Here is a 20,186-nt window from a genome sequence, read left to right as displayed (position 1 = left end):
GAACTGATTAGATTTTGGTGGTGAAAGGTCAAGGTCACTGTGACTGCCACAAAACACATTTTTTGTCATACTTAACTGCACCTGGACTGGCTGGCAGAGACATACAACCGTGAGACATTGACTGATGACTTTATTGAACACATCTTCACTTTAAACGCTGCATTCACCCAGGGAAACATGAAACAGACAGTATTAAAGAGGCATCTGTGATTTGAAATCCCCAGGTATTTGGATCAAATGCTTTTGACAACACACTGGTGGCTAATGCACTTTCTGCATGCAAACTAATAGTGTAATCTTCGCTGCAATCTGGTAAACCTTGTTGATGGCAAAAATATTTTATTTTTCCCTGTTATTGTCTTAATGAAGACAGATCTGTCCAGACTGCAGTTCTTGGGTCTCCTTCTGGTGTGGTTTGCAGCAGAGAGACGAGTAGAGATGTGGGGAAGAAGACAGCAAGAGTGAGGAAGAAAAATTGTCAGAGTAAGTTTAGAGGCAGAGAGCGAGAGAGACGCAGTCAGACAGAGATTGATGGAAGAAAGGGAATTTATGATAAGTGCCTCTCTGAACTGAGGATGTAAATTGTGATCTGCAATGATACTTCCTTAGTATTCCATTGTTTTAAACCACAAGGGTCAAACAAGCAAAGTCAAAAGAATAAATATCACTGAGAGGCAAATGAGGCCAGTTTTGTTTCAGTAACACATAAATCCTGAAAACAAGACTTGCAAATGCTTGTCATGTTTTATAAACAAGCCACGCTAAGTGTACAATTCCCTCAGACACAAACAAATACCTCTGAACTCATGTTATGTCAACCATCATCTGAATAACTGTGGAGCAATTTGTATTTTAAAGAAAATAATCCAACCATGAACACTCTAACACCAATTCATGGCATCAATTCGTGGTAGCCCTGCTAACTATTACTTCCAAATCATTTGCTAAATGTGAGCAATGTGCTCCTCGTAAAGACATTTCAGCATCCAAGCAATTTAAACAAAGGCACTGTTTCTTTTCCACACAGTTTGTATGTTTTTTTTTTCTTCTGCTAAGCAAAGCAGCATTCATCAAAAATAATTAGACTTTATCTCTCCAGACAGGGCTGCTCTCTCAGGGAGATGCTTGACCTTCATATGAAACACTATATGGTAAGGTATACATACTGCATGACTCATTAATTTGCTTTAATATTTACGAAGGAATGAGAAGGAGTTTGTCTTCTGTTCACACTTGGTTCTGAAGTTCTTCTCACTTTCCGTTGTGCTTGATTGCATCTGACCCTGAATCACAAATGTAAATATTGTTCAGACTCTTATTTTGTTAGAAATCTGCTCTTTATTATAAAAGTGCAGATTTCAAACGTATAAAAAATCATCATTGTAAGTTTAGGGGCTTCAACAAAAATAAGCATGAAGTCTGAGAAAAAAAGGTATACATTTTGTGGATACAAATTCTAGAATAATTTCCTTCCCTCTGGGTTGAATAATCAGGCATAATAGTATGAAATAGGCACACAGTTTTCACCTGTCTATCACCTGGAAGGTTTTTATTAGAAGTTTTCACTTCTGAAGCAACTTGGTTGAAGTATAGATCAATGAACTAGAATAAATTTACAACGTTTTTTAATGTTAATGGTAGAAAAACCTTTCGTGTTGGGTTAATAACGTAAACTTAATGCAATAGTTCAACATTTTATATTAAACATTCTTATTGGCTTTCTTGACAAGATTTAGATGAGAAATTAACACCAGTGTTATGTCTGTCCAGTAAATATAACGCTACCTTCAACAGCCAGTTAATTTAGCTTCACATAAAGACTGGAAACATTTGAAACATGATATATTGGTTTCTGTACAGATTAAACAAATGAGATATAACTAAGTAATTTATTAATGAACTTTAGAGGTGCTGGTAGCTCAGTTTTATTGACCATTCTAGCTGTTTCCCCTGCTTCGAGTTTTTGTGCTAAGCTAAACTAACTAGCTGCTATTGTTAGTATCATAATTTATTGAACAGAAATGAGGCTGATTGTTCTAACTTATCTCTAAGTAGGAAGCTGTCACTCTTTCAAAAAATCATGTTCAAACAGTTGAAGTTGCTTCAATCATTTTTGGTGCCACTTTTCCTCACTTTGCAAACTTTGTAAAAAAAATACTACCAAAAATGCTTTCACACACTGCTTCTTAGATGCTTCAGTCATGATTATTATCAGTTAAGGCTCAACTAGATTGTCAGAGCTGAATGCAAATAAACACATCCATCTGCAGCACCTACAGCCCCCTTACTTTTTATATGACAGTACATGTTCCTTGCAGTGTCTTCATTTAATCCTTTAGTGGGAGAAAAATGTATTTCTCTCACTTGCTTTTTGTGCATCGGCTACATATTCTCATTGTATGACACTGCTCATTTCACAGAATATTCGGAGAGTCGACAGGTCCATGTCCACTGTTTCCAACAGTTACGAGTTGTCTGCAGGTAAACTGCTCTGTATGAGGGTAAAAGATGGAGTAACTGACAGTGAGGTCCCAGGGTCCTTCTATTAAAACTGAAGTACATCTGTAACCGATCTGAATTCATATCTTATCTCCTTGCCATTACACAGTGACCTGTGGCCACTAAACTTTCTCAAAATCTGATAGGGACCCTGACACACTAAATCCCCTTAGCTATTGCAAAAAGAAGGGAGAATTTCAGCAAAAGCTCCATTTTATCTTTCAGCGAAGATTTAGACCACCAGTGTGTGTTTTTTTTTCTCTTTTGCTTGTTTCTTTGTTTTTTTACAGTGTAGATGCAGGATACAGTTAAGCTCATAGTGTGTACACTGCTGGGTTCACAATTGCATCCATATGGGGAATGGACCATTATCAGGCTTGAGACCAGAATGAAGTGTGAGAAAGGTGATTCTGCTTGCTGTACATTAAAGTAGATGGATGGTTGTGTTATGGTTGTGTTAATTCGTATGATCAGGTATTACGCAGCTGCCAACGGGATAGAAAGAAATACATTTAATGAGGGGATGTTTTCAGGGGAAAAAGTTGCTGCCAACCATTTACCATGTCAGACTAATACTGAATGAGGCACATGCACTGAATTTATTATAATGCTATTAACTTTTTCTGCAGTTGACTAGCTGTTAAATCCTCTATTTTATGTCCATATCTAAGCATTTAACATGTTGGAATGAATAGGGCGGCAACTACTTATTATTTTCAGTATGATTAATCTGCCAATTTTCAATTTCAATTCGTCTGTGAAATGTAAAAAAAAAAATGGTCAAAAATGACCATCACAACTTGGCAGAGCTGAACATAACGTCTTCAAATGTCTTGTTTTATTCTACCAAAAGTAAATTTAGTTTACAATGAAGAAAAAATATGAAATCATATCATTTTAGAGGCTGGAATTAGAATATTTGACATTGTGTCATTATTTTTGCTTAAAAAAAATGGTCTGAAAAATCAACAGATTATCAAAATAGCTTCTGATGATTTTTCTGTCAATTGAGTAATCAATTAATGAACTAATCGTTTCTGCTCTAAAAAAATGTAGGAAGACAAGAAGGGAAGAATTGGAGTTATAGTAGTATTAGAAAATGTATTGTAGTGTTTTTAGTTCTTGATAAAACATAGGTACCACCTACACCTAAATCAATCAAATCTCCAACTACGGTTTTCAAACTTTCCATTTAGGCAGAGCATCATATATGTTGTATCATTGTCCTACAACCTATTAAAATAAATGAAATGAGATAAGTGGACCACAGTTCTAGGCTATAATTTTACTGTAGATACTTGGGCAGAAATCTGAAAAATTTTAGACTAAGTAAAATGTATAAATAAAATGTATAAACCGTACTTTTTGATTATGTTGCAATGATGTTATTGAGTCAAGGCAGGGTGTTTACTACACTCCTCGAGCCATAGCATTATTTTACAGAATACATTTAAAACTAAAGCTAAGGAAATGAAGGAAAATGAAATTTACTGGTTTATGTTTACTGAGGGGTTCATTCAAGTTCAGGTAATATCTTGGCTCAGTAGCTACTGTAGCTGTATAAGTAAGCCCTACTTTCAGCAACCTGAAAATGTTTATCTTATGGAACATTACTATGCATGTATATTGTGTTTATTTATGTGTAATATTATTGTGTCTACACACCAAGCCCTGAGGTCCTAGTGCTGCTGTGGCTTTCCAAATGCTGAGACCAAATTCATTTATATAGTCGCTACCACAGAGCTCTGCTGCTTTACTGTTCATGCGTCTGTGGCAACACCATATCCCTGTTTTTGTTTCTCATAGAATTTGTTTGATGGTTATAAGTGTTATATGTTAGAGTGCTTTCTGTTTGCAGTGTGAAAATTAATTCACATGTGCTGATATTTGTTCTTCATGTGTCATTTTAGGTTCATCTTCCTCATAGAGTGGTAAATTTCTCATCAAGCACTGGAATGTAGCCTCTTATAGGTTTAGTATAATTCACCTAATTGATTAATTGTTTAACATCTGTACCTTAACTGTGATGAAAACGTGAGATATCTTAAAGCTATAATGCTTTACTTTGCTTTACTTTGTATGGGCATATTTTTGGCACCTGCATGTGCATGTGCATGTGCATGTGCAAACTAAAAAAGTCAGAGAATTTCCATCCATTCCAATGTTGAACTGATGTGTCCATTGGTCTATCACCAAGCTCCTGGTCTAAAAGGAGCACAATAGCTTTTAACCTTGCAGAAATGGTAATGTCAGATGTAAGCTGTGGATAGCAGAGCAACCAGGCAGGCAAATCGCAAACTTAGGGCCAACATCCCTGTCCCCAAGTTAAAAGAAAGTAAACTGCCTAAAATCCTTTTCAGTACCCTTCCCAGTGATGTGTTGACTTTGAGCATGAAAAAAAGATTTCTAAACAGAAAAACATCTTCTCAGATTCAAAGGGTAGAAGTATCTAGGAAGTGTAGGGAGAACATCTGCTTTGACCTTGTGTGGCATCAAAAAGCCCATAAATATTAAAAAAGTCTGTGTCGGATCTTTGCCCTCAGCAGTGCTGGGAAAGGTCACAGCCCAATCGAGTCTAAATCTGTTTTCTAACACCGAAAATGACACCTTGTATACAGTGTGTAAGGTCTCTGCTTGAGCAGTGTTATCAACATCATTCTTTGCAAAATAAGTCTGTATCATAACGATCCAGGCTGCACAACTGCATCATAAAACCAGCAAAAGTAATATTTGTAAAATAATATAAAATACGTGTTGAGTAATATTTATTTAACACTTTCTATAACATTCTATTCATGTTTGGTATTGTGCATAATATATTATTATGTATGTTGGGAAGATGGAGGCCAAGAAAGAGGGCAGCGCATTGACTGTTTGGCCATGGAAATATTTATTGCAAAGCTGGTCCATAAATCACAAATGTATGTCATTCGTTGTCATGACGAGTATACATAAATCCTCCTCTTTTATATTACATTAAAGTGTATTTTTCTGTCAAGAATTGTGTGTATTCTAATCTAACACTAGCGTGAGGCACTCGAGCAAATGTAGGGGGAGAGAACAGAGGAAACAAATATTACGAAATGCAGAAGCATCTAAGTCCATTGTCAAAACCAGTAAGAGATAATCAGAATTGATCCTCATGTAGCAGCAACGCTCAGGAAATCCATCCATTGATAAACACTTCCTTGAGAAAGTCACGCTGTGGCTCCAGTAGTGGTTTTTCGTTTTCATTTGTGAAAATGAACCAGCAATTTATTTCTAATCCAAAAATGGTAGCAATGGGCTAAACACAATAGTGTCTGCATTGCTCTCTCAATATGATTTATGGGACAGAATCTCTGTATATTTCTTTGGCGATAATAAGAAAATACAGCAATAAATCTGGAAATGTCAGGCAATTTTGTTATCACCTTGTTGGAATATCTGAATACATGAGGAGAGGAGAGGAGGTAACATGTTAGACATACATTTTTTGGTGTCCAGTAAGCAATTGCAAACTACTTGTGGCATTGCTGTACTGTAGCTCCACAATGGAAGAGACTTTATGATATGCAAAATAATCTATTATAATCAATAATTCTTAACATGATTGTTGTTAGTTCCAGCTGTAATAGATAAACAGCATTATGCTGTTGGTTTGTCAGATTCCAGACAACAGAGGCACAAGGTTTGTGTCAAAATAACAGAATCCGTTCTATTGTGTTGTATACCATCATATGATTATGTATAATTATTGTGTAATTATATAATTATAGTTCCTGCTGCAGTAACACAGGATAGATGCAGAATTTCTTGACAACTATTTATGAGTTTGCCTTCCTATACAACAGCAATCAGTAATCACTTGGCATAAATAAAGTCCACATGCACAGTCTTGTTCCTGGACATGCTTGTCATCATTGCAAAGGTCATTGAAGCCCACCACCCTGCCATCCCCCTCACCGCCCCTCTGTCACTCGCGCACACACAAACACACACACACACACACACACACACACACACACACACACACACACACACACACACACACACACACACACACACACACACACACACACACACACACACAAGGAGAAGAGAGCACACAAGGAAAGAGGCTGGTATGGAGATCACTAGCTCATTTGTCTCTTTATCAGACTGTGTCTCCCCCTCTCCAGAGGAGGTGTCTGTTTGAAGAATGTGCCACGGTTGGGAGGATGAATTTGCATGATGAACTTGGAATTTATTTATTTATTTTCCATCAGGCGGCCCCCCACCATCATCCCCATTCCTAAAACTGATTTCCATTATACGCAGGGCAGCTACAGATTCTTTGTCAGTTAAAGGCAAAGTCTTAGATAATGATTGTGCCCCTTAAGCTGTCACACATGGAAAAGCAAAGATTTGTTACAGTTCCACACAACATTCAAACATAAATTCCCAGTGGAGCATTGTAAATAATCATGGCTTTAGAGGAAGTGCAGATTAGCTTGACTTTCCACAGGCAATATCCATAGATTGCAGAACATGTGAAGAATAGAATGTGTTGTAGGTTCACTAATTGAGTCACATACAATCTGATTGCAGCAATCGCACTTTGCCTTACTTTGACATATGATAAATGTGTCGAACATTGGCTTTTAAGCTAAGCGTCTCTCATTCGTTTCAATGAAAATGGATACTCTGGATGACGGAGCACTACTCACAGAGAATTCATTTTCACAGATGTTGCACCATTTCAACAATACTTAAGCCCCCTTAAAACCAAGGATGATGGCTATAGAGGTAACAGATAATCTTAAAACAAGGAATTACTTTGTCATCACAACTATAAATTCAGTCAGAAGGATAACTGTGGCTGCACCTAGAGGCATGCTCACACTGATATTTGCAGCAGTAAATATTACAGCCACACAAACTGTTCAGTTGACAGCGCGTCCATGTGTGTGGCCTACCGAGGGATGAAAGCAGTAAGACTTTTATAAGACTGTGGCGCCCATTTGATGAGAGCATTGATCTGTACCTTGTTACTTAGGCTTGAAGAAGTGACAACTGCCTGCCACTTTTTACTGTTGTCATTTTATTGCAGTAGTAGAAGTGGTGAGAGAAGGAAGGTGAAATTCACCTCTTTTTAGTTTCTGGAACACCCCATAAATTACTGACAATTCCTGCTCGTCAAAGATGAATACATGTGATAAATCAGAAGGCCACCAGCAACAGCTACGTGATCGTACTGCTTGTTGCTTCTGCAGACTGACTTCACTTCTGCCCGGTATGCATGTCTGCTGCTGAGGAGTAGCATGGTGTGAACCACTGGGGCACACTAGCTTGAGGTTTATAAGCTAAAGTAGTTTGGTTTCCTTGACAACAATGTGGAAGTTTAGCAAATGTGGTGACAGTGCTGGAACCAGAATCTCTTCAGCTGGAACCAGTCAAACTTTTTTTTTTGCTTTGTCTTTTGTTATGCTTTCGTTTAAAGAATGAGTAATTCGATGTTCTGTTTTCAAAGCAGTGGTTAATTCAGCTCATTGACTTGTTTACTCTGCAAACTTTTAATCCTCAAAGTAAGGGTGCGGTTGCATATGCTGCATTTGAGAAAACGTGACAGACACATCATCACACTCAAGCAGAAAGTGTCAACATTAACTTTCATCTATTCATCTGAGCACTCTGAGTTTGTTTTTCCTGTAAGCAGCAATAAGCAATTAGGTACTGATTCATGAAGGCTTTGAGTTTGTCAAAACACAGATCCATACAAATGTGCAGGAAAATTGTATCATTAATGATTAATCATCCTACATGTCCAATCCATCTGCATATGTATATTTGCATCTGCATGTATATCTTACCCAGTCCAGCGTTGGTGTCTCATGAGACCTAATTTATAAAGCTTGTGTTTGCAGAAAAAAATGACTGGACTTGACATTCTAATGTACCTATACAGGCGAGTAAATGTGAGAACATTGTGTGTGTGTGTGTGTGTGTGTGTGTGTGTGTGTGTGTGTGTGTGTGTGTGTGTGTGTTGTGTGTGTGTGTGTGTGTGTGTGTGTGTGTGTGTATCAAGCCAGTGTTTTTGTAGGTTTGTGGTGGAGGAAGAAATTGATAACATACTGTAAAGAGGAAGGGCCGTGCTCGAAACCATTAGATAGTGCAATAAACTTAATTGAACATGAAATTAATTGAGTCCATCTCTCTTGCCGTAATCGCAGGATAGTCGCATGCATTTCTTATGGGATATGACTTCTGTGTCTAATGTTTCTAGCCATTTGCAGCTCAGGATATGGAGATTGTTGTGCATTACCATTGTTTAGATCTCCACTGGAGACCAAAATAGCGTTGGTAATTTTATAGAAAAACCTAAAAATAATAAGTTTCTTCCAACTTGGGGTTTATCTTCGCTGCTATGAGGAATTGCTCACATCTTGGAGAGCAGCAGCATTACTAAAAAGAGTCTAATACAAAGATTATATAATCAACCTTGTTTACAGTTTCATAGACATCTCTTTTATAATCATGGTCTATGGGGAAAATTTACAGGACATCCATGCATCCACCACAGCTGAACTTGGTATAGTTGTAAACACTCACAGTTTTCCTGTGCAATAAGGGATCGTTAACCAATATTATTCACTCATTTTTGGTTTCACCTACACGAGGAGGTTCCAAAATGTAGCCGAACTGTCATTTCACTACTCCTGGTTGTTGCCCTGATTTCAGGTGATTACGCTGAGATCCTTGATCCCAGCAACTAATTTGGTTATTATAATGTAATAAGTGACAGAACCGAATTTCAGTGCTATGAAGATAATACTGTGGTTGTTAAAAACTCTCATTTTCTTTTATTTATTTTAATATTTAAAATTGTCACTAAAAAATAGGGCTGAACAATTAACAACATATTATTGGAATCGCAATATGGCCAAGTGCAATATCCAAATTGCAGGAGCTGCAATTTTTTTTGCTAAAGGTAAAATGTGTCACAACATACCATATATGAAGCATTTTGGTGCTATAGAGATGCCCCAGGCTACAAATCATATTCTCAGGACATAAAGGAACATGCTTGCCAACAACAACAAAAAAAAAACAAAAAGCAATATTTTTTCAGTGAAAACTAAATGAAAAAATGACCATTCCAATTGAAATCATGTCTCATATTGTGACTCTGCCAAAATAATCATAATATGACTTTTTTTTGCGTATCGTTCAGCCCTACTAAAATGTTTTATTGTTTATAAATTTATGTTAGGCTGTTCTAATCCATGGCAGAAATTCCATATTCTTTCCTAGTGAGGTGCAACAAATCCCAGACCTGGCCCACAAGTGTGTTTTAAGTAAGTCACTAGACCCTTTAACTGTGTGAACCAGCAAAGTGGCCACTGTTTGAAGAATGCACTCAGAGATGTGGCTGTAACTGCATGGATGTGGAGGAGCATGAGCTGAAAACAACAGCTCTTGTTTTGTTTTTACTTTCCCTACTTGGTATGTAATTCTCGTTTTATGAATGTGATGTATCTCTAAAGTAGCCCTAGTGCTTAAAGTCTTATACTGCCCAATTAGCGTTTGTATAATGGCCCTGGTGCATTATGTTGTCATAGCCTTTCTAATGTGCCTGCAATTTAGACTAAACAAAACACACCAAACTTGTGGGTAAGTGAACAAAAGTAGGTTACATTTTGATTGTACAATATGTGACTTCAAGTAAATAGCTGGTACAATGGCTTATGTAAATTCTGTACTTTATGCAAATATGTCTTATTGCTGCTCATGTTCACAACTGTGGTTGTAATGACATATAGTGTTCAGTGCTCTACAGTGGACCAGAATAAAAACAAATCTTGATGGTTCCATTCTGAACATTTCTGCAGGTAATCAGATGATCAATTTCATATATTATATTAAAACATACACTGAGAAATTAATCTCTGTAGCTTATTGCTTTTATACCCCTGTTAACATTTGAATTTACTGTACAAAGTTTAATAAATGCCCATTCATAAAAATCTATCATTTTATTGATTGTTCAGCTCCTTGGCCGTACAGTGGAAGAAATCTATATATATATAACTATTGGCTATTGTTACTGTGACTGCTTCCCTCTGTGCGACTCAGCTGTCCCTTTTTCAGTTGAACACCTTGTTATCTTGATTGTGTGAACCTGCCCCTAGCTGAAGTCAGCTAAAACATTAATTGGACACAGGGAAAAGTTCAAATTCCTCGCAGCCATTCTTTGCGCACCTTTCCATTATTTATGTTCCTGTATCTGAGGAATTCCCTTTGATAGAACCAATCAATGAGCACTTCGAACGCTTTCTACCCAAGGAAAGATGGCAAAGACTGTACGGAAAGATCAAGAGAACAGGCCGTCTTAAATTTTATTTGGGTGATGGTACCTGTGCAAGCAAATGGAAAAAAAAAAAAATCTCACTTTATTCAGTGTGGAACAGTGTATGTGTTGACTTTGATTCCTGCCGAGGTGATCGTAACTTGGGCTTACTTCTCAGTATGGAGTAACTTTACAGGACTTCATATATGTCAGGCCTGTCCTGCAGTTTTTCACCCTGTAATGTTTAGCCTAATAAATCAATCTCAACAGTGAGATAATGAGATCATTTTTTAAAAATATACTTTTGAATTATATTCCTGAAATCTGCCCTGACTTATGAACTATGAACTAAGAACTATGGTATGAATCTCACCGCATGATGTTTCCACAACAGCGGAGTGTATCGTTAGCTAGTGCTATAGCACTTGTGTAACTACAACTTCCTGCTTTAAAGTCTAGCCATGGTGAAATGGCATTTTTCTCCTCTACCACCCTCTCTCTTCTGTGTTCCATCTAACGAAGCCAAAATACAGCCAAAAAGATAAATAAATAAATAAATAAAAACAAGACAATTCCCTATCCGGAGTCAGCATCATTATTCAGGAATACTTCTTTATTTGGATGAAATCCGGCTGAAAAGTTTTATTTACTTGAAAGCAATTGTCAACCCTCAATACTCTGTTATGTGGACTGTGGTAACTGAGGATCCAGACTCTGTTGTGCGAGTGTAGCCATCAAACATTCTCTTTTAATATCCTTTGCAAATAAAACATTGTGTTTGGTTAGTATTTGAAGATCTCCAAGTCTCAGTCTCTCTCTTTCTAGTGCTCCCTCACTGATGGAGCCTACACTTATTGATCATCGCACTAAAGCATTCCCTCTCGTAGTACAGCAAGGACAAGAGCTCATGATTTAAAAATAAGAACTTAGTTTTAGTTCCAACATATGTTTCTTTTCACTGCTTTTTATTTTCCCAGTGCTCAGTGAAGTACTGTTACTGATTGATTCAGTGAAATTTCTGGATGACGGCTGTGCATGAGCACATATTAAACAGGTAACAGATCTGCAGGACAAGCTGAATCCTGAATAGAAGAGCAAATGGAATAGTAAATGAAGAAAAAGACCAGTGGAGAATAGTGTAGTACTTTTAAACGGATAAGTCCTCTGCATTACAATTTACTTTCATAGTTTTGCCTTCAGTTTTGTGCAATAACGTCTTTTCAAAAGAATTGTTGAAATCTGGGAAAATGGTGGGTTCACTATAACAAATGCAATGCAGCAAGAAATGATCAGTCAGACAATGAGACATGTTGTAAACAAGCAATGCAAACAGTTCAGACAAAGTAGCTAGGCTACCACACAAAATGTCAGTAATAATCCCGCACTGCACAGGAAACAAGGAGACAACTATGGAAAGTACAGCAGATGAAAAGTGAACCAGCAATTGCGAATAGTGTAGATATTTACATTAGGAAGTTGGGGTAATCATTTTTATTTATAATTTTTAAAGATATCTTCCAAATAAGTTAACATGGAGGTTTGTTTAAATCCTGTCTGGTCATCTGTGTTTGTATTTCTTGCAATGTCAGATCTCTGCACTTAACTTTCCAAGTACTCTGTTAATGTTACCAAAAGGAATGATGAACAGAACTACTAAAAGAAAATCCAAATTATAATAAACTGGAATGATCACATTTCAGCATGCTGTAGTCAGAGAATTATATAAAAACTAATTATTTATATATAAAAAAAAAGAAGTTAATTATGTAAATTAATACCTTTTCACATATAATGAAATTAAAGTTATTACATTTTGTGCTTAATATAACACATTATCTGTTAAATTAAAACTATTTTCCATGGTTCCAACAGAGACCATGGGTTCAGTTCCCGTCAGTGGAGCCTCTGGTTTCCAACTAACATAACTGGCAGTGTGTACTGGTGGGAAGCCAGCTGGGGATGATGTCCAGGTTTTGCAGTGGGGAATCAATGGAATCATTGCGTGACAGTTTGTACTGTTATATGGGTTAAAACCAAAATGTTTTTCTGTGAAAATTCGCAGATGGACAGGAGCAGTGAACCACACTGAGATTAAAGTCGACAAACTGGAACTACAGCTGCAACCAATTACAGTCTCCAGTGCAAAATCCAGGATATCATCCCTCACTGTCTTCCCACCAGCAAACACAGGTCTGCAGTGGTGAAACACCTGCACACTTCTCTACCACAGTAATAGATGTATAAACGTACATTCATTTGTCATTGCTATCGCATGCACAGTTGAAAAACTTATCAAGAAATGATCTGTGAAATAGTTCAAATGGGCATTTGTAGCTAAATTATATTTAAAGTTATTACATTTTTTAAGAATAGCCACCAAAATCACAATGAAACACTAGAGCAAATTGTAATAACCTATTCAGTTACATGCAAAAAGCTATTATATCATACGCTCAGCATTTTCATTACATTACACAAAGGTTTTTCTTAGATTTTATTCCATTAGAGAAAGTTATAACATTAGGTGCAAATTTAACATTACAAGAATATGCAGGAACAAAAAGGAAACAAATGTTATCTCGTGAGTTGATAAAAGTGTTATGAATGTTTTCACCACGTCTCTCAGTACAACATTCTCCGTCTCATGTTTATAGGCAGATCAGGGAGGACTTCAGGTGGCTTTGCTGTTGTAATCCTCATATTAGTGACACTTCATTTGAGCCCCTCTCACTAATCTCAGGTAGCGGTTACACTTAATGATTCTCCGGTGCCCTCATTCTGCTTAAGTAAATGGGAAAAGGGGAATGAGACAGACAAAGAGGCAGAGACATAGAGAAAGAGGAAAAAAAAAAAAACGAAGAGAGAGTGGTTAGAGATGTAGCCCGCTTGAGTCACTTAGCAGGGAAACAGTGCCATCTGTTGATACTGGGAAGGGAGGATGCAAAGACATGCTTAAGGATGGGTTCTATGCATGTGTGTGTACCTGAAACACACTTATCAATTTTTACAAAATCTCAGCTGAAGCTCATTTATTCTCAAGCCTCTTTTCTGAAAACAAACGTGAGAGAAATACATAGAAATCACATTTTCCCACTATAATGGAGCAAAGAAAAAGAGCTGCATATGGCAGAATGAAAATGAGTCGCCAGTGAATCTTTTTTAATTGATCAGTCTCTTAGCAAAGCAAAGCAAAGGCAGGGGGGGAGGAAAACAAACACTCCAGAAATGTTGATTTGGAACAGACACTTCAGAGAACAGATTAGACTATCTAATTATCATCTTTGCCTTCGGATGATGCCTTTGATGTGAATGTGACTGCAGAGTCTTTCCCTTCACTCTGTAAATAATGAGAATTCTAATTAAGGGATGGAATAATCGCAGGGCTTGTGGCCTTGGTTTGCTTGTTATTAGGGCTGCTTAAATCCTGGGGGATGGACAGCGGGCATTTAGAAGGGCAATGTGGAGGGATGTTTGTTGTGTTTTTTTTTTCAAGGAATTAGGAGTGTCGGCCGATTTACTGGCATGCTGCCTTTTATGTTGTCAGTAGCTATGGAAAGGGATGTCAATCATCTTAGTTACTGAATAAATAGAATGTTGCTGTAGATTTTCAACAAGTAGATTATGGCTGTGTAGGGGCTGTGTTCGCACTGTGACTGGGTTTTAAACCGGGGTGATGGGAACTTTATAAGAGTTTAGTATTCCCCCTAACCTTACTTCTATTCCACATGATTAGTCTATCTCATTAGTGTGAGCTTAAGGATTATGAATGTAGAGAAATGCAGCGGCCAAAATGTCAGTTAAAAAGTACTTTTGTGAATAAAAATCATTTGTTGTACATTAAGCAGGAGATGACCATTTAACTCAAAAAGATTTATGTGCATTGCTAGCTCTCTTCCAAACAAGCAATTTGGAGATAATGGATTTGACTACAGTCAAGCTGAACATAAGATATCCACTCATCTGTTAAAATAAAAATAAAAAATACTTCAGCATTCTTCCAAGAGGCTTTATTAGAGGCTTCTACTGGCTGGAGAGGACTCTTAAGTATTTAAACCTGATTTTACACCTTAATGACACATACTTGTACTTTAATTGAGTATTTCCCTGTTTATGTTACTTAATATTTCTACTCAATGTCTACATTTCAGTTAGAAATGTTGTACTTCTTACTCTACTACATAAATTCAACAGCTGAAAAATTGACACTTAGTTCATAAAATATTATGTATTTCTATAGATTAAACTACACAAGGGAATATAAAAAGTTAAAATTACCTTGACGAGCTACAACATTTAAATGTTTCTTACACATTTATACAGTGGGGGAGGGTGATATGGATAATATCTTCTTTCACTATAATTTCCCATTGATATATACCTCAATAATGCTTTCAAAATAGTTAACATTGAGAAGACATACGCTGTATAGGTAAAAAATGACCAGTTCAGAATGTCAGTTTCACTCATCTGGAAACATCAGATCATGTGGAATCAGTACATGAACATGTAAATGTTGTTCTTATACAACCCGACATAATATTTGCATAAATCCTTAAGTGTAAACAGTGCAGCAGAATCACTGACAGTCCACAAATCTTCAAATGGTAAATATCATCATATCGTGCAACCACATGCATCAGTAATAATATTCTAATAATATAATATGCAGTAATAGAAGACTGTCAGGCACCATTCTGCTGCATATTGACTACTTTTGATACTTAAAGTACATTTTCTGTGAATACGTCTGTACATTTACTTAAGCAAAATGTTGAATGCAGAACTACAGGGATACATAGTTTTAGTGATACTTTTATTCAAGTAAAAGATCTGAATACTTCTACCAACTGTATGGTGGTGATGGTCGTTAAAGTCACATGGTTAAGTGAGAGCAATTGGAGTCACAAGCATGAGGTGAATGAATTAATGACCTAAAGTAAATGAAATAACCTTAAATCAATTAACCTTACGACCTCATCGACCCCCCCCCCCACCACCATACAACACAGCATGTTCGACCTGCAGAGATTTAAATACCTGGGGCTTTCCACAAGACAGCTAATGATGAAGCATCTTAACTGAGTCAAGTTCAGTCATGAGAACAACACTCCAGTGGAAAGTTTAACATCACCATTTGAACACCAATGTCATGCTGGTATTAATCGAGACAGACATAAATGGATATGTAGAAACAGTGTAAATCAGGAGAGCTAACTTAAATCAATAAACTAATAACGAACAAAATGTTTGCTCTAAGAATGAACCAGTAGAGAAATCCTTTGTTTTCTTCCCCTCTGTCTGTTACAGTTAATTCTGTATTTGTTTGCCTGGATGTTTCCAAAATCCAGAAAGTACAGATTTGAGGTTCAGACCTGTGATGTCAGAGCCTGGAGCTGCTCATTTGCATCACTTTTCATAGTGGAAACCAGTGATTTTTGCCTATTGGTGAGATTTTGTCTTTTAACTAACATAAGCTTTATTCTGTAGCTAGTTCAAGTAATTAATGTCAACCTTGGCTTTTTTAAAATCAATGGCAACTTAACCTCTATTTCAGACTTTGATGATGTAAATTACTGGTTGAAGCTACTATTCTAAGTTTTAGTAAGCTGTAATAATCACGATCAGAAATACAGACACCCCACATAACAAAAAAGTAATCTTTCTTTTTTGTTCCTACTGCCCTGTGTCATCATGACATTGCATACAGCCTTGAAATGCATAGGACTATGCTATACATCTGTCTAATATGAGTCTGTTCCAAAGTATGACAAAGGACAGATCTGCAGAAATGTGAATTCATCATGTAAAAAACCGACTGCTATAACATTTTAATTCAAACCAAAGCTTTTATTGTCCTGTCATTTTGATCTCTGTATGTAAAATTAAATGAATAAATTAGGATTCTTCTGCAAGAAATATGTTTCTCCTATGAATACAGATAATTAATGAACCAGCCGACATTCATGTCAACTCTTCAATATGGAAACATCATCTGTATGCGGCTAGTATCATCCAGTTTGAAGTCTTCTGAGGCTGTCTAGCACAGTGTGCTGTACTGTATGATAGTTTGTTATAGTTACACACTGTGTTTTATTCATGAAGTCTTGTTGGTCATCGCTCATTACACAAGCGATCAACACTCCCTGTTGTTGTTTAACAAGTTGTCTTTTTATGTTACTCCACAGCAAACCACAATTGTTTTGAGATACCATGTTTGAATTCAGTCCAGAGGGGCTTTACTCTTGTGCCTAATTGTACATTATTGTACCTATGGATTCACCTTAACTAAACTGAAGTGCATTTTGACTTTTTTTCACATAACCCCATTCAATTCATAAATCAATGTTACAAGTTGTTGCGCTCCCACCCAAGTGGCCAAAAAATCAATTATTGCAGGATGAAGTTGGAAAGCAAAAAGTCTCACACTGCCTTATTGGAACTGAGTCATCCTGTGACAAAGCCTTCACCAGAAACCCTGTCCCCTAAAAATGATTTTGATATACAACTAAACTGCATCAGCAAATATATTTTGTAGGGAACGTAATTGTGACCAGATTACATTTTCTATTAGCGTAGTGAAGACATTTTTAATGTTAATTTGAGGATTTGGCAAATGGAAAATATGCTGATACTTAACATATCGGTAAAATATTCACAGACAACATTTATTTCTTGCAAAATAGCTGATCTTGTGGTACAACATCCACTTGTAGTGACTACAGCATTATTAAACCTTTTGTTTAATAAAACATGGACATGTTTGTTTGGTTAAGGTTAGAGATATATCCTGGTCAGGTTTAATATAGAAGAAGTTAAAACAACATGGTTATTTACATTTAGCCAAAACTATCTTACCCAAACCATAATCAAAGTGCTTCTGTTGACTAAATCTAACCACAGGCAGGACTCTGGATGTGAACCCTGTGCTCTAGTGCGCCTTGTACTCCCATCATTAATGTCCCTGCTGTTAATAAATGTAGTGCTTCATTCATCAAAATGTTGCCTCAGAACATCAAGCAAAACATATTTGCTGTTGCAGTTTAGTTATATATCAACATAACTTGACTAGTTGTCGCCAGAGTTCAACCGGCAGCCCTTACTGATCAAGCAAAACACTGGACTTGGGCAATCCCACCTGGGTTTGTTTCATTCAATCCAAACAAGCAAGTGTGAACACACCCAGACGTCTTTGGCAACAGTGGTTTAGGCTAAACTGACCAACCATCTGAAAGACACCAGCACCCTTACAACCTCCCACTGGATAGCATAGCTGAAAATGTTGCACATTTTATGCTTCATAAAAGCTTTAGTGTCAAGGTTTAATATTGTTTCATCTTATATTGTGCTTGGTGCTGCTGGGTTAGAATATGTATATAAAAGAACAATTTTTAGTTGCTTTTAATGATTGTTTTGTATATTTTATGAGATCAAATATAGAAGCAATATTAATATTAAAAGTAACATTACCAATTCAGCCAAGCTTTTACCAACCACCGCATCAGTTTTAATGCTACTCGCTCTGACTTTTACAAATGTCTGGAAGTCTGCCTAGAACATGTAACACCAGTCTTTCACAAGCTATTATTATATTTGGTGTTTCGTTGTATGGGTACTGGAAAACAATTTAGAAATTCACTGCCAAGTGTGTGTTGCAAGTGTTCATTTGGGCTGCGATGGCAACTGAAACAGGCGTCACATATGTGCTGTCACTCTTATGTTCCTCAAACAATCCGGTGACATTCATTCTCTCGAGCAGTTGTCACCTTTGAAGTGGCCCCTCATCAAGAGGGAATGTGCCCTCGTGGAAAGAAGGTTGTCATTTACAGTGGCTTTACTGCTTATTACTGAGCGGGAAGTCAGTGACACCTGTCAAAATACAGGGAGAGGAGGTAGACATGGTGCAGTTCTACAAGTACCTGGGGCTGCATATCAACAACAGGCTGGACAGGACTAATAAAACATATTGTTCAAGGGGTGACAGGATACTGCTCTTCAAAACTATCACTTCTATCTGTGGGGGCCAACACACTCTTCTTTGCAGTGGTGTGCAAGGGAGAAAACAGCACAGTGAGGGATGCAGGGAGGATCTCCACCAAAACGTCAGGACTAAAAGTGGCTCTTTTGTCTGAACTGGTTGACCTGGAGCCTGCAAGAGACAAAAAAAAACCAAAAACAAATTCCAATAACATTTCTCACCCCCTCTATGGTGATATTTGACATCTGCTTCCTGACCCCAAGGTGCAGCATGATGGTCTCTTGGTGTTCATTTACTCCACCCACCAACAGAATCCTTAATTTCTAAATGGCCCTTTAGTCTCCTTGCAAACTGGGAAGATGTTGAATCAGGCTGTGTGTGGACCTGAGCTTACCAAATATCCGGGATTGTTTACTGCATGGACTAATCAATATATTTAAAATCAATTACAATTGTGTTTTCGTTTCTCTTTTTCTCTTTGCATATTTCTGCATCTAAGACAGCATAAATGATCAATATTCTGATAGTGATGTTACAGTTAACAGTGCATATTATGCATTATACCGGTTTTGTAAATGTATGATATCCCATACAAGCGTTTCTGCGAAGGCAACATTTGCCAATACTCAAATCATAACAGCACAATCTGTAAAATATATTTGACCAGCATCTGTGGAAGTGGAAATGGAGTTTAGTTTTAACCTAGTCTACATGGTTAGAGACTTTCTGTACAGTCATAAAATCTTTGCATATTTATTGATCTGAATGTGAACACTCTTTTGCAAACTGCATATTAGTTCCCTAAATGTTACTGCATATTTTTATTTTTTCATGCCTCCACGCCGGTGACAGCCAAGGCCGAAGGTTTTATGTTTTCGGGTTGTCGTTCAGTCCGTCCGTCCCATTGTCATTAGTAACATCTTGAAGGAATTTCTTAAAATTTGGCACAAACATTCACTTGGACTTACAGATGAACTGATTAGATTTTGGTGGTCAAAGGTCAAGGTCACTGTGACCTCATTTAAGATGTTTTTGGCCACAACTCACTAATTCATACGCTAATGGTTAATGACACCATTAACACAAATGTCTATTAATATAAAATGATGAAATGATGATGAAATTATGATGAAATGATGATGAAATAACGATGAAAATGGTCAGAGGTCAACTTCACTGTGACATCATAATATTATGCAAAAGAATGTCTGGCCATTATTCAACAGTGTAACTCAGGAAGGGGAGATGTACTTGGCTGGTTGGCAGAGGCATGCAGCGAGGCAGTAATTCTAGTCTCTATTGGTGATGTTTTTTATTGTAGTCAGAATACACAATGATGCATGTTTTACACATTTATTATGCTGCTTTATATCTCTGCACACATGTACAGTAGGTGTGAATGAG

The 20,186-nt window shown here is 37.0% G+C and overlaps 1 long non-coding RNA gene across 1 annotated transcript; it reads left to right on the top strand.

Annotated features, from left to right (window-relative positions):
* The first annotated feature begins 377 nt into the window (after positions 1-377).
* On the top strand, positions 378-3,079 carry LOC130173752 (uncharacterized). The gene is made up of 3 exons (XR_008828488.1): positions 378-483; positions 1,100-1,151; positions 2,421-3,079. It is a non-coding gene; the product is annotated as an uncharacterized LOC130173752 (long non-coding RNA).
* Positions 3,080-20,186: the final 17,107 nt, after the last annotated feature.

Source organism: Seriola aureovittata, chromosome 1 (genome assembly GCF_021018895.1).
Source record: "Seriola aureovittata isolate HTS-2021-v1 ecotype China chromosome 1, ASM2101889v1, whole genome shotgun sequence".
In the NCBI taxonomy this organism is placed as follows: domain Eukaryota; kingdom Metazoa; phylum Chordata; class Actinopteri; order Carangiformes; family Carangidae; genus Seriola; species Seriola aureovittata.
This window is presented reverse-complemented; position numbering and strand designations above follow the sequence as displayed.